Genomic DNA, 16407 nt, shown 5'->3' with positions numbered 1-16407 from the left:
GGCATTGCCTCTGGATGAACAGGACCCCGATCGATCAAGCCGGTTGGGGCTGGATCAGGACCCCGTGGAGGGCTGGATGAACAGGACGACCCCGTGGAGGGCTGGATGAATAGTAGATGGCGGAGGGGTGGATGAACAGTAGCCCATGGAGGGGTGGTTGAAAAGGAGCCCGTGAAGAGGGGTGGTTGAACTGTAGCCGGTGGAGTAGCGCGCGGTGGAGGCTGGATGAACAGGAGCTCGTGGATGAACAGTCGCAGGTGGAGGCTGGAGGAGTTCGACGGTGGATGAACAGTAGCCCATGGAGGCTGGAGGAGGTTGACGGTGGAGATGAACAGTATCCCGTGGAGTCCCATTTTGCGGTACGCCACACTCCTCCTAATGAACAGGACCCCTGTTTCGATCGTAGCACTCCAACACAAGTCTGTTTCCTCCGTTTTGCAGTACGCCACACCCCTACCGATCAGCAGGACCCCGTTGGCTCCCCATGAACACGACGATGACGCTGTTTCTCCATTCCGACCCAGCCATGTACACGAGCCCTGGCCGTACGTATGCGCGCGTAGGCGTTCGAGACCACACCCGTATGTACGTACGTGGCCGTATTTTCTTTCGTGCACACTGAACACTGTACGTACGTGTATGTGCTACGTGTGCGCCTCTACTATGACAGGTGCGTGCCTCTACATCCACCAGTATGTATGTACACGTTCGTGACCAGAATGACAATACTACGTATGCTTCGACCAGGTGGGTGCCGATTGTCAGGCACTTCCTTGCGAGCGAAGATGTAGCTGGTGGGTCCCAGCAGTCAGGGGGTGAATCATTTTTTTGCCCGAACGCACTTCCTTGCATGCGAAGATGTAGCTGGTGGGTCCCAGCAGTCAGGGGGGAAACATTTTTTTCATGAAATACAGTGGCCCGTACGGTGGGTCCCTGCTGTCAGGTGGAGGTATCATTATTTTCCACGTAATAAGGAGGCACTTCCTTGCTGCGGCCGTGGATCCAGCTGTCAGCCTCTCCACATATAGTCCATGTCCGATGGAAGTCGTTCCTTGACCACGTTGACCACGCCGCGCCGAGAGCACCACGTCAGTGGACGATGGCGAGGCCTAGGAAGGGGACGACGCAGAGCCGGGGAAGACGCGCTAGTGGATGCCCACGCGGAGAGGAGTACGAGGGTTCACTGGTTCAGCTGCGGTGTGAGGTTGCCATTGCCGCAGAATAACAGGGGGTGTGGGTGAGTAGAGGGATGGCCTGGCCAGCGATGGGAGTAGTATGGGGGCGGTGAGGCCTCCGCGGCAGCTGGCACGTCTCCTATGTATCTATAATTTTTTATTGTTCCATGCTATTATATTACTTGTTTTGAATGATTATGGGCTTTATTATACACTTCTATATTACTTTTGGGACTAACCTATTAATCGGAGGCCCAGCCCATATTGCTGTTTTATTGCCTGTTTCAGTATTTCGAAGAAAAGGAATATCAAACGGAGTCCAAACGGAATGAAACCTTCGGCAACGTGATTTTTTGGAAGAATATCATCCTGGAGACGTGGAGTTCAAGTTAGAAGATACTCGAGGACTCCAAGAGATAGGAGGGCGCCCCCCCCCTATAGGGCGCGCCCCCTGTCTCGTGGGCCCCTCGAGCACCCCCCGACTGACTTCTTTCGCCTATATAGTCCCACGTACCCTAAAAACATCTGCGAAGAAGATAGATTGGGAGTTCCGCTGCCGCAAGCCTCTGTAGCCACCAAAAACCTCTCGGGAGCCCTTCCCGGCACCCTGCCAGAGGGGGGATCCATCACTGGTGGCCATCTTCATCATCCCGACGCTCTCCATGACGAGGAGGGAGTAGTTCACCCTCGAGGCTGAGGGTATGTACCAGTAGCTATGTGTTTGATCTCTCTCTCTCGTGTTCTCTCTTGTGTTCCCTCTATGGCACGATCTTGATGTATCCCGAGCTTTGCTATTGTAGTTGGATCTTACGATGTTTCTCCCCCTCTACTCTCTTGTGATGAATTGAGTTTCCCCTTTGAAGTTATCTTATCGGATTGAGTCTTTTATGAGAACACTTGATGTATGTCTTGCCGTGTTTATCTGTGGTGACAATGGGATATCATGTGCTACTTGATGTATGTTTTGGTGACCAATTTGCGGGTTCCGCCCATGAACCTATGCATAGGGTTTGGCACACATTCTTGACTCTCCGGTAGAAACTTTGGGGCACTCTTTGAAGTACTTTGTGTTGGTTGGATGAATCTGAGATTGTGTGATGCATATCGTATAATCATGCCCACGGATACTTGAGGTGACAATGGAGTATCTAGGTGACATTAGGGTTTTGGTTGATTTGTGTCTTAAGGTGTTATTCTAGTATGAACTCTTTTATAGATCGATCCGAAAGAATAAATTTGAGGTGGTTTCGTACCCTACCATAATCTCTATGTTTGTTCTCCGCTATTAGTGGCTTGAGTGACTCTTTGTTGCATGTTGAGGGCTTGCTATATGATCTATCTATGTTATTATTGTTGAGAGAACTTGCACTAGTGAAAGTATGAACCCTAGGCCTAGTTTCCTACCATTGCAATACCGTTTACACTCACTTTTATCGCTTGCTACCTGGCTGTTTTTATTATTTCAGATTACAAATACCTTTATCTACCATCCATATTGCACTTGTATCACCATATCTTCGCCGAACTAGTGCACCTATGCAATTTACCATTGTATTGGGTGTGCTGGGGACACAAGAGACTCTTTGTTATTTGGTTGCAGAGTTGTTTGAGAGAGACCATCTTCATCCTACACCTCCTACGGATTGATAAACCTTAGGTCATCCACTTGAGGGAAATTTGCTACTGTCCTACAAACATGTGCACTTGCAGGCCCAACAACGTCTACAAGAAGAAGGTTGTGTAGTAGACATCAAGCTCTTTTCTGGCGCCGTTGCCAGGGAGGCTAGGTAAAGGGCACTCACTCACACCCCGTCAACTAAGCTCTTTTCTGGCGTCTTTGCCGGGGAGGTGAGTGCTTGAAGGTATATCTTTAGTGTTGGAAATATGCCCTAGAGGCAATAATAAAAGTATTATTATTATATTTCCTTGTTCATGATAATTGTCTTTTATTCATGCTATAACTGTATTATCCGGAAATCGTAATACACGTGTGAATACATAGACCACAATATGTCCCTAGTGAGCCTCTAGTTGACTAGCTCGTTGTGATCAACAGATAGTCATGGTTTCCTGGCTATGGACATTGGATGTCGTTGATAACGGGATCACATCATTAGGAGAATGATGTGATGGACAAGACCCAATCCTAAGACTAGCACAAAAGATCGTGCAGTTCATTTGCTAGAGCTTTGCCAATGTCAAGTATCTCTTCCTTCGACCATGAGAGCGTGTAACTCCTGGATACCGTAGGAGTGCTTTGGGTGTATCAAACGTCACAACGTAACTGGGTGACTATAAAGGTGCACTACCGGTATCTCCGAAAGTATCTATTGTTTTATGCGGATCGAGACTGGGATTTGTCACTCCGTGTAAACGGAGAGGTATCTCTGGGCCCACTCGGTAGGACATCATCATATGCGCAATGTGACCAAGGAGTTGATCACGGGATGATGTGTTACGGAACGAGTAAAGTGACTTGCCGGTAACGAGATTGAACAAGGTATTGGATACCGACGATCGAATCTCGGGCAAGTAACATACCGATAGACAAAGGGAATTGAATACGGGATTGATTAAGTCCTTGACATCGTGGTTCATCCGATGAGATCATCGTGGAACATGTGGGAGCCATCATGGGTATCCAGATCCCGCTGTTGGTTATTGACCGGAGAACGTCTCGGTCATGTCTACATGTCTCCCGAACCCGTAGGGTCTACACACTTAAGGTTCGATGACGCTAGGGTTATAAAGGAAGTTTGTATGTGGTTACCGAATGTTGTTCGGAGTCCCGGATGAGATCCCGGACGTCACGAGGAGTTCCGGAATGGTCCGGATGTAAAGATTTATATATGGGAAGTCCTATTTTGGCCACCGGAAAATGTTCGGGATTTTTCGGTATTGTACCGGGAAGGTTCTAGAAGGTTCCGGAGTGGGGCCCACCTGCATGGGGGGACCCACATGGACGTGGGTAGTGGGGGCAAGGCCCCACACCCCTGGTCAAGGCGCACCAAGATCCCCCCTTAGAAGGAATAAGATCATATCCCGAAGGGATAAGATCAAGATCCCTAAAAAGGGGGGATAACAATCGGTGGGGAAGGAAATAATGAGATTTATTTCCTCCCACCTTGGCCAACGCCCCAATGGACTTGGAGGGCAAGAAACCAGCCCCTCCACCCCTATATATAGTGGGGAGGCGCATGGGAGCTATACACGAAGTTCTGGCACAGCCCTACCTCTCTTCCTACTCCTCCTCTCCCATGGTGCTTGGCGAAGCCCTGCTGGATTGCCACGCTCCTCCACCACCACCACGCCGTTGTGCTGCTGTTGGATGGAGTCTTCCTCAACCTCTCCCTCTCTCCTTGCTGGATCAAGGCGTGGGAGACGTCACTGGGCTGTACGTGTGTTGAACGCGGAGGTGCCGTCCGTTCGGCACTAGGATCATCGGTGATTTGAATCACGACGAGTACGACTCCATCAACCCCGTTCACTTGAACGCTTCCGCTTAGCGATCTACAAGGGTATGTATATGCACTCTCTTTCTACACGTTGCTGGTCTCTCCATAGATAGATCTTGGTGACACGTAGGAAAATTTTGAATTTCTGCTACGTTCCCCAACAGTGGCATCATGAGCTAGGTCTATTGCATAGATTCTTTGCACGAGTAGAACACAAAGTAGTTGTGGGCGTTGATGTTGTTCAATATGCTTACCGTTACTAGTCCAATCTTGTTTCGACGGTATTGTGGGATGAAGCGGCCCGGACCGACCTTACACGTACTCTTACGTGAGACAGGTTCCATCGATTGACATGCACTTGGTGCATAAGGTGGCTAGCGGGTGCCAGTCTCTCCCACTTTAGTCAGAACGGATTCGATGAAAAGGGTCCTTATGAAGGGTAAATAGCAATTGGCATATCACGTTGTGGTCTTGCGTAGGTAAGAAACTTTCTTGCTAGAAACCCATAGCAGCCACGTAAAACATGCAACAACAATTAGAGGACGTCTAACTTGTTTTTGCAGGGTATGCTATGGGATGTGATATGGCCAAGAAGAATGTGATGAATGATATGTGATGTATGAGATTGATCATGTTCTTGTAATAGGATTCACGACTTGCATGTCGATGAGTATGACAACCGGCAGGAGCCATAGGAGTTGTCTTTATTTATTGTATGACCTGCGTGTCATTGAAGAACGCCATGTAAACTACTTTACTTTATTGCTAAACGCGTTAGTCATAGAAGTAGAAGTAGTCGTTGGCGTGACAACTTCATGAAGACACGATGATGGAGATCATGATGATGGAGATCATGGTGTCGTGCCGGTGATGATGATGATCATGGAGCCCCGAAGATGAAGATCAAAAGGAGCAAAATGATATTGGCCATATCATGTCACTATTTGATTGCATGTGATGTTTATCATGTTTATGCATCTTGTTTGCTTAGGACGACGGTAGTAAATAAGATGATCCCTTACAAAATTTCAAGAAGTGTTCTCCCCTAACTGTGCACCGTTGCTACAGTTCGTCGCTTCTAAGCACCACGTGATGATCGGGTGTGATGGATTCTTACGTTCACATACAACGGGTGTAAGACAGTTTTACACAGCGAAAACACTTAGGGTTAACTTGACGAGCCTAGCATGTGCAGACATGGCCTCGGAACACGGAGACCGAAAGGTCAAGCATGAGTCGTATGGTAGATACGATCAACATGAAGATGTTCACCGATGATGACTAGTCCGTCTCACGTGATGATCGGACACGGCCTAGTTGACTCGGATCATGTGATCACTTAGATGACCAGAGGGATGTCTATCTAAGTGGGAGTTCATAAGATGAACTTAATTATCCTGAACATAGTCAAAAGACCTTTTGCAAATTATGTCATAAGCTCGCGCTTTTAGTTCCACTGTTTAGATATGTTCCTAGAGAAAATATAGTTGAAAGTTGATAGTAGCGATTATGCGATCAGTAGAAAGCTTATGTCCTTAATGCACCGCTCAGTGTGCTGAACCCCAACGTCGTTTGTCGATGTTGCGAACATCGGACATACACGTTTTGATAACTACGTGATAGTTCAATTAAATGGTTTAAGTAGAGGCACCAAAGACGTTTTCGAAACGTCGCGGAACATATGAGATGTTTCGAGGGCTGAAATTGGGATTTCAGGCTCGTGCACTAGTGAAAGTATGAACCCTAGGCCTAGTTTCCTACCATTGCAATACCGTTTACGCTCACTTTTATCGCTTGCTACCTTGCTGTTTTTATTATTTCAGATTACAAATACCTTTATCTACCATCCATATTGCACTTGTATCACCATCTCTTCGCCGAACTAGTGCACCTATGCAATTTACCATTGTATTGGGTGTGCTGGGGACACAAGAGACTCTTTGTTATTTGGTTGCAGAGTTGTTTGAGAGAGACCATCTTCATCCTACACCTCCTACGGATTGATAAACCTTAGGTCATCCACTTGAGGGAAATTTGCTACTGTCCTACAAACCTGTGCACTTGCAGGCCCAACAACGTCTACAAGAAGAAGGTTGTGTAGTAGACATCAAGCTCTTTTCTGGCGCCGTTGCCGGGGAGGCTAGGTAAAGGGCACTCACTCACACCCCGTCAACTAAGCTCTTTTCTGGCGTCTTTGCCGGGGAGGTGAGTGCTTGAAGGTATATCTTTAGATCTTGCAATCGAATCTTTTTGTTTCTTGTTTTATCACTAGTTTAGTTTATAAAAGAAAACTACCAAAAAATGGAGTTAAGTTTGTCTCATACGCTTCGTCTTTTTAATATCTTTCATGAGTTTGATGGAAAGGAAAATTGTGCTCAGGTGCTAGAAGAAGAATGCATTAGAATGCTTGATACTAAATCTTTGAATGATGAGCATGATTGCAATGTTGTTAGTATGAACTCCTTGAATATCCATAGTATTAATGATGATTGCTCTAGTCATCATGAAAATATCTCTTATGAGCATGTCAACTTTTGTGGAGTGCATGTTTGCATGAACACACCTAATAGAGAAGATATTTATTGCAAGAGGCATAAGAATTTAGAAACTAAATGGTTGCATGAAAGGCTAGGTGTGAGTGCTGAAAATTTAAAATTCCTTTGCCGTACTTGTGAACTTTGCAATGAACATGGTCATTTACATCTCCTATGCAAATTGTTTCATGATCGAATTGTGTCCAAAAATTGTGATGATTTGATCTCCCTTGCTCATTACAATGAACTTAGTTTGCTTTTGGGTTATGAAGAGTTGAAATGTTTACTTAAGGACCTTCCAGAATTTTCCCATAAGAAATTCCTTGATATTTATCTAGAAAAGATTTATTTGTTTTGTGCGAAGAATTGCATTGAAAATCCTTATATTGCCAATTACCTAAAGAAAAGAAAGCAAATAGAAGATGATGAGAATACTAATGAAAGGGAAGAGACTTCCCAATATCCTCCTATTATTTCTTATGATGAATCAGGCAACGAGGAGGAGCTTTCTATTCAACCAATCTCATCAATAAGGAGCTCAAAGAGGAAGGTTGAACCTACACATAATGTGAAGAAGAAAAAGAAAAGAAGGAGCAACAAAGGTAGAAAGGTATCCCTCCCAAATGATGTTGCTCCTACTACTCATTGTGATGATGATAATTGCTTTACTATTGGTGCTATCCATATTTTTAATGATGAGAGTGATTATGCTTATGATATGAAAGGGCCCAATCTTGGGGAAGCTATGTTTGATGAGGATGAAATATTTGAGAATTTATTTTCTGAAATTAATATTTGTCCCAAGATTGGGGATGCTATGTTTAATGAAGATGATATTTTTAGCATCCCAAGTTTGATATGCAAAGTTGTTATGATGATAGCATGCCTCCTACTTTTGATGATTATATTGATGAAAGTGGGTTCGGAAGAGTGTCAATTTTAGGTAGTATTGATCCCACTACTTTGGAGGATGTTGAATTTTCTTGTGATGAATATGAAAGTGGATTTTGAAGAGTGTCAACTTTATTTAGCGATTCCACTATCTTGGGAGAGGTTTCAATCAATTATGATGAGAATGAAATTGCTACTTATGATTATTATTGTGATGAAACTTATGCTATAAAAAGTAGTGATGATTATATTTATAAAACTTGTCATTATTATGATTACCCTTTTTTTGAACATTACTCTTCTAATGTGGAAACAATTTTTAGTGTTCAAGTCTCTTATGATACCCCTACTATTCCGAATGAGAAGAATTTTGCTTATGTGGAGAGTAGTAAATTTTATATGCTTGTAGATCATGAAAAGAATGCTTTAGGTGCTGGTTATATTGTTGAATTCATTCATGATGCTACTGAAAACTATTATGAGGGAGGAACATATGCTTGTAGGAATTGCAATAATATCAAGTTTCCTCTCTATGTGCTTAAAGTTTTAAAGTTTTGCTTGTTTTACCTTCCTATGCTAGTTGATTATTGTTCCCATAAGTTGTTTGCTCACAAAATCCCTATGCATAGTAAGTGGGTTAGGATTAAATGTGCTAGTCATATGCTTCATGATTCTCTCGTTATATTTCAATTCTTATCTTTTATGTGAGCATCATTGCCATCATCATGCCTAGCTAGAAAGGCATTAAAGAAAAGCGCTTATTGGGAGACAACCCAATATTTACCCTTACTGTTTTTGTGTTTCCACATGATATGCTACTTTATTAATCATGCTTTATAGCTTTTGTTTCAATAAAGTGCCAAGTAGAACCTTTGGGAAGACTTGGGTGAAGTTTATGTGATCTTGCTGTAAAAAACAGAAACTTTAGCGCTCACGAGAATAGCTGCCATTTTTTACTGGAGAGTGATTTTAGGTTGATTATTTTTGCACATGATTAATAGACAAATTTCTCAGGTTCAGAAATTTATTTCATAATTTTTGGGGTTCCAGAAGTATACGTTTGATACAGATCACTATAGACTGTTCTGTTTTTGACAGATTCTGTTTTCATTGTGTTGTTTGCTTATTTTGATGCATCTATGAGTAGTATCGGAGGGTATGAACCATAGAGAAGTTATAATACAGTAGGTTTTACACCCATATGAATTTAGAATGAGTTCATTACAGTACCTAAGTGGTGGTTTTATTTTCTTATACTAACGGAGCTTACGAGTTTTGTGTTGAGTTTTGTGTGGTTGAAGTTTTCAAGTTTTGGGTAAAGATTCGATGGACTATGGAATAAGGAGTGGCAAGATCCTAAGATTGGGGATTCCCAAGGCACCCCAAGGTAATATTCAAGGACAACCAGGATCCTAAGCTTGGGGATGCCCCGGATGGCATCCCCTCTTTCGTCTTCGTTCATCGGTAACTTTACTTGGAGCTATATTTTTATTCACCACATGATATGTGTTTTGCTTGGAGCTTCATTTTATTTTGTTAGTGTTTGCTTTATGTTAGTTAGAATAATGTTTTGCATCTTTAGTTTCAATAAAAATGTCAAGGATAGCCTTTGCCATGCTTATTTTGCTAGTATACATGTTGCTGTTTGAAAACAGAAAGTTTACCGCTGTTGCAAAAATTCCCTAGAAAAGTCAGAGAATGGTATAATGTTGAATCTTTTTGAATATTGAGATATGATAAATTCATTACAGTTGGAATTTTAGTTCATAATTTTTGGAGTCAGGAAGTATTGTTACTCTTGCATTCTTTACAGACTGTACTGTTTTGGCAGATTGCTGTTATGTTTGCATTGTTTGCATATGTTTGCTTGTTTAATGATTATATTTGAGGATAGGAGTATTAAATATGCAGAAGCATTTAGTATGCAATGTTGAATAGTAATTTTAGTGATTTGTTATAGTACAAGATGATATGGTTTTGCATTGGTTTATACTAACCTATCTCACGAGTTCTTGTTGAGTTTGGCGTGGATGAAGCTTTTGATAAAATGAGAAACCATGATATGAGAGGAATTAAGGAGACACAAAAGCTCAAGCTTGGGGATTCCCAAGGCACCCAAAGATAATATTTCAAGAAGTCTCAAGCATCTAAGCTTGGGGATGCCCCGTTAGCCATCCCACCTTTCTTCTTCAACAATCATCGGTTAGTATCGGTTGAGCCTAAGTTTTTGCTTCTTCACATGAGTTGTGCTATCCTTGCATTGTCTTTTATTTTGTTTTGCTTTCTGTTTGAATAAGATACCAAGATCTGAAATTCTTTAATGAGAGAGAGTCTTCACATAGTTGCATAATTATTTAGCTACTCATTGATCTTCACTTATATCTTGTTGGAGTAGTTTGTCATTTGCTCTAGTGCTTCACTTATATCTTTTAGAGCACGGTGGAGGTTATATTTTGTAGAAATTGCTAGTCTCTCATGCTTCACTTATATTATTTTGAGAGTCTTAAACAGCATGGTAATTTGAATGAAAACTATCATAGGAAGTGAATTGGATGCTATGATCGATTTGATGCTTAATAATTGTTTTGAGATATGGAGGTAGTGATATTAAAGTCATGCTAGTTGGGTGATTATGAATTTAAAGAATGCTTGTGTTGAAGTTTGTGATTCCCGTAGCATGCACGTATGGTGAATCGCTTTGTGATGAAGTTGGAGCACAATTTTATTTATTGATTGTCTTCCTTATGAGTGGCGGTCGGGGACGAGCGATGGTCTTTTCCTACCAATCTATCCCCCTAGGAGCATGCGCGTAGTGCTTTGGTTTTTGATGACTTCTAAATTTTTGCAACAAGTATATGAGTTCTTTTGACTAATGTTGAGTCTGTGGATTATACGCACCTCACCCTTCCACCATTTCTAGCCTCTCTTGTGCCGCACAACTCTCGCCGGTACCATACACCCACCATATACCTTCCTCAAAACAGCCACCATACCTACCTATTATGGCATTCCCATAGCCATTCCGAGATATATTGCCATGCAACTTTCCACCGTTCCGTTCATTATCATTATGACACACATTAGTTTTGTCATATTGCTTTTTGCATGATCATGTAGTTGACATCGTATTTGTGGCAATGCCACCTTCATAATCTTCATACATGTATCTCTTGATTCATTGCATATCCCAGTACACTGCCATAGGCATTCATATAGAGTCATATCTTGTTCTAGCTTTGAGTTGTAAATCCATAAAAGTGCGATGATCTTCATTATTAGAGCATTGTCCTAGTGAGGAAAGGATGATGAAGACTATGATTCCCCCACAAGTCGGCATGAGACTTCGGACTCTACAAAAAGAAAAAAAAGAAAAAAAAGAGAAAGGCCAAAAAGAAAAAAAAAGGAAGGCCAAAGAAAGAAAAAAAAGAAAAAAAGAAAAAAAGAAAAAATAAAATGAGAGAAAAAGAGAGAAGGGACAATGCTGCTATCTCTTTTTCCACAGTTGTGCTTCAAAATAGCACCATGATATTCATGATAGAGAGTCTCATATGTTGTCACTTTCATATACTAGCGGGAATTTTTCATTATAGAACTTGGCTTGTATATTCCAATGATGGGCTTCCCCAAAAGTGCCCTAGGTCTTCGTGAGCAAGCAAGTTGGATGCACACCCACTTAGTTTCTTTTGTTGAGCTTTCATATATTTATAGCTCTAGTGCATCTGTTGCATGGCAATCCCTACTCACTCACATTGATATCTATTAATGGGCATCTCCATAGCCCGTTGATATGCCTTGATGTGAGACTATCTTCTCCTTTTTGTCTTGTCCACAACCACCATTCTACTCCACATATAGTGCTATGTCCATGGCTCACGCTCATGTATTGCATGAAAGTTGAAAGAGTTTGAGATTATTAAAGTATGAAACAATTGCTTGGCTTGTCATCGGGGTTGTGCATGATTAAATACTTTGTGTGATGAAGATAGAGCAATAGCAAGACTATATGATTTTGTAGGGATAACTTTCTTTGGCCATGTTATTTTGAGAAGACATGATTACTTTGATTAGTATGCTTGAAGTGTTACTATTTCTTATATCAATATGAACTTTTATTTTGAATCATTTGGATCTGAACATTCATGCCACAACAAAGAGAAATTACATTGAGAATCATGCTAGGTAGCATTCCACATCAAAAATTCTGTTTTTATCATTTACCTACTCGAGGACGAGCAGGAATTAAGCTTGGGGATGCTTGATACGTCTCCAACGTATCTATAATTTTTATTGTTCCATGCTATTATATTACCTGTTTTGAATGATTATGGGCTTTATTATACACTTTTATATTACTTTTGGGACTAACCTATTAACCGGAGGCCCAGCCCATATTGATGTTTTATTGCCTGTTTCAGTATTTCGAAGAAAAGGAATATCAAACGAAATCCAAACGGAATGAAACCTTCGACAACGTGATTTTTGGAAGAATATCATCCTGGAGACGTGGAGTTCAAGTCAGAAGATACTCGAGGACTCCACGAGATTGGAGGGTGCCCCCCTGTAGGGCGTGCCCCCTGTCTCGTGGGCCCCTCGAGCACCCCCCGACCGACTTCTTTCGCCTATATAGTCCCACGTACCCTAAAAACATCCACGGAGAAGATAGACCGGGAGTTCCGCCGCCACAAGCCTCTGTAGACACCAAAAACCTCTCGAGAGCCCTTCCCGGCACCCTGCCGGAGGGGGGATCCATCACCGGTGGCCATCTTCATCATCCCGACGCTCTCCATGACGAGGAGGGAGTAGTTCACCCTCGAGGCTGAGGGTATGTACCAGTAGCTATGTGTTTGATCTCTCTCTCTCGTGTTCTCTCTCGTGTTCCCTCTATGGCACGATCTTGATGTATCCCGAGCTTTGCTATTGTAGTTGGATCTTACGATGTTTCTCCCCCTCTACTCTCTTGTGATGAATTGAGTTTCCCCTTTGAAGTTATCTTATCGGATTGAGTCTTTTATGAGAACATTTGATGTATGTCTTGCCGTGTTTATCTGTGGTGACAATGGGATATCATGTGCCACCTGATGTATGTTTTGGTGACCAATTTGCGGGTTCCACCCATGAACCTATGCATCGGGGTTGGCACACGTTCTTGACTCTCCGGTAGAAACTTTGGGGCACTCTTTGAAGTACTTTGTGTTGGTCGGATGAATCTGAGATTGTGTGATGCATATCGTATAATCATGCCCACGGATACTTGAGGTGACAATGGAGTATCTAGGTAACATTAGGGTTTTTGCTGATTTGTGTCTTAAGGGTGTTATTCTAGTACGAACTCTTTTATAGATCGATCCGAAAGAATATCTTTGAGGTGGTTTCGTACCCTACCATAATCTCTACGTTTGTTCTCCGCTATTAGCGGCTTTGGAGTGACTCTTTGTTGCATGTTGAGGGCTTGTTATATGATCTATCTATGTTATTATTGTTGAGAGAACTTGCACTAGTGAAATTATGAACCCTAGGCCTTGTTTCCTACCATTGCAATACCGTTTACGCTCACTTTTATCGCTTGCTACCTTGCTGTTTTTATTATTTCAGATTACAAATACCCTTATCTACCATCCATATTGCACTTGTATGACCATCTCTTCGCCGAACTAGTGCACCTATACAATTTACCATTGTATTGGGTGTGTTGGGGACACAAGAGACTCTTTGTTATTTGGTTACAGGGTTGTTTGAGAGAGACCATCTTCATCCTATGCCTCCTACGGGTTGATAAACCGAGGTCATCCACTTGAGGGAAATTTGCTACTATCCTACAAATTTGTGCACTTGCAGGCCCAACAATGTCTACAAGAAGAAGGTTGTGTAGTAGACATCAGCAGCACAGCCGGCCACGGGAGGCAGGAGCAGGCGGCACGACCGACGCTGCTTTGGGCGGCTGGAGCAAGAAGACCAGAGGTTGAAAAAGCACTATGGTCGTTCACTACAAAAAAAAAGACACATCCATGACATTTTCGGCTGAACGAAATTTTTTTCTATCATACATATGACACTTCTATCTCGATAATTGTGACAAAACCCGGTATCATCATAGATGTGGTCGGCTCCTACTTCATGACAAAAAATCATGACAGAAAATGGGCTTTTTGTCCTGGGCGGGCCGGAGACGCAGCTGCATGACATTCTTTGGGCCGTCCATGACGGAAAAAACTGTGGTAGAAGCAAGGGCGAGGAAAATTTCGGGGAGTTCCCGGTTATGGTGGGTGGTCGGGGGCCGAGCAATGCGCGTTTCTCTCGTACACGTACGCGCGTGTGTGCAAGGTGTTGGCTCTAACTGAACCCGAGTGATTGCACTGCAGGCTACGCGTTACTGAACCCGAGTGATCGATTCCTTCGCTACTGCTGCTAACTGAAGCCGATTGATGCTGCCTCTCTGGATGAACAGTGGGCGTTGCGGGAGGGTTTGGATGAACAGTGAGCGGTGGGAGTGGATGAATAGGACCCGTGGCGTTGCCTCTGGATGAACAGGACCCCGATTGATTGAGCCGGTTGGGGCTGGATGAACATGACCTCATGGAGGGCTGGATTAACAGGATGACCCCATGGAGGACTGGATGAACAGTAGATGGTGGAGGGGTGGATGAACAGTAGCCCATGGAGGGGTGGTTGAACAGGAGCCCGTGGAGAGGGGTGGTTGAACAGTAGCCGGTGGAGTAGCGCGGGGTGGAGGCTGGATGAATAGGAGCCCGTGGATGAACAGTTGTAGGTGGAGGCTGGAGGAGGTCGACGGTGGATGAACAGTAGCCCGTGGAGGCTGGAGGAGGTCGACGATGGAGATGAACAGTATCCCGTGGAGTCCCGTTTTGCGGTACGCCACACCCCTCCCGATGAACAGGACCCCCGTTTCGACCGTAGAGCTCCAACACAAGTCTGTTTCGTCCGTTTTGCGGTATGCCACAACCCTCCCGATCAACAGGACCCCCGTTTCGACTGTAGGAGGTTTGTTTCCTCCGTTTTGCGGTACGCCACACCCCTCCCAATCAATAGGACCCCCATTTCGACCGTAGGAGGTCCGTTTCCTCCGTTTTGCGGTACGCCACACCCCTCCCGATCAACAGGACCCCGTTCCGAACATAGGAGGTCCGTTTCCTCCATGTTGCGGTACGCTAGGCCTTGTTTCCATCGCATGTTCCGTCCAAGCCCTCCCGATGAACACGACGACGCATTCCGTTCCGACCCAGCCGGTTGGCTCCCCATGAACACGACGACGATGTTGTTTCTCCGTTCCGACCCAGCCAAATACACAAGCCCTGGTCGTACGTATATATGCGCGAGTAGGCGTTCGAGACCCCGCCCGTATGTACACATACGTGGTCGTATTTTCTTTCTTGCGCACTGGCCGCTGTACGTACGTGTACATGCTACGTGCGCGCCTCTACTACGATAGTGCGCGTCTACTACGACACGTGCGCGCCTCTACATCCACCAATATGTACGTACACGTTCGCGACCATAATGACAATGCTACGTACGCTTCGACCAGGTGGGTCCCGACTGTTAGGCACTTCCTTGCGTGCGAAGATGTAGCTGGTGGGTCCCAGCAGTCAGGGGGGCGAATCGTTTTTTTGCCCGGACGCACTTCCTTGCATGCAAAGATGTAGCTCATGGGTCCCAGCAGTCAGGGGGAAATGTTTTTTCGCGAAATACGGTGGCCCGTCCGGTGGGTCCCTGCTGTCAGGTGGAGGAATAATTATTTTCCGCGTAATAAGGAGGCACTTCCTTGCTGCGGCCGTGGACCCAGCTGTCAGCCTCTCCACATACAGTCCACGTCCGATGGAAGTCGTTCCTTGACCACATTGACCATGCCGCACCGAGAGCACCAGGGCGGTGGACGACGGCGAGGCCTAGGACAGGGATGACGTGGAGCCGGGGAAGACGCGGCAGTGGAAGCCCGTGCGGAGAGGAGTACGAGGGTTCACTGGTTCGGCTGAGGTGTGAGGCTGCCGTCGCCGCAGGGCCTGGCCAGCGGTGGGAATAGTAGGGGGCGGTGAGGCTTCCGCGGCAGCACATCCGGCCACGGGAGGCAGGAGCATGCGGCACTACCGGCGCTGCTTTGGGTGGCTGCAGCAAGAAGACCAGAGGTTGAAGAAGCACTACGGCCGTTGGATGGACATCGTAAAGTCACTGGAGCTAGAATCGTGCATATTGACTAAGTTGACAAAGCCCTCCGTCCCCGTCAACTTAGTAGGCCCACAAGTCAGCGGAGGTAATGTTTTTTTCACGAAATACAGAGGCCCTTTCGGTGGGTCCCTGATGTCAGGTGGAGGAATCATTATTTTGCGCGTAATAAGG

Source organism: Triticum dicoccoides, chromosome 2B (assembly GCF_002162155.2).
Source record: "Triticum dicoccoides isolate Atlit2015 ecotype Zavitan chromosome 2B, WEW_v2.0, whole genome shotgun sequence".
NCBI lineage: Eukaryota > Viridiplantae > Streptophyta > Magnoliopsida > Poales > Poaceae > Triticum > Triticum dicoccoides.
The sequence above is the reverse complement of the archived record's forward strand: the minus strand, read 5'-3'. Positions refer to the sequence as shown.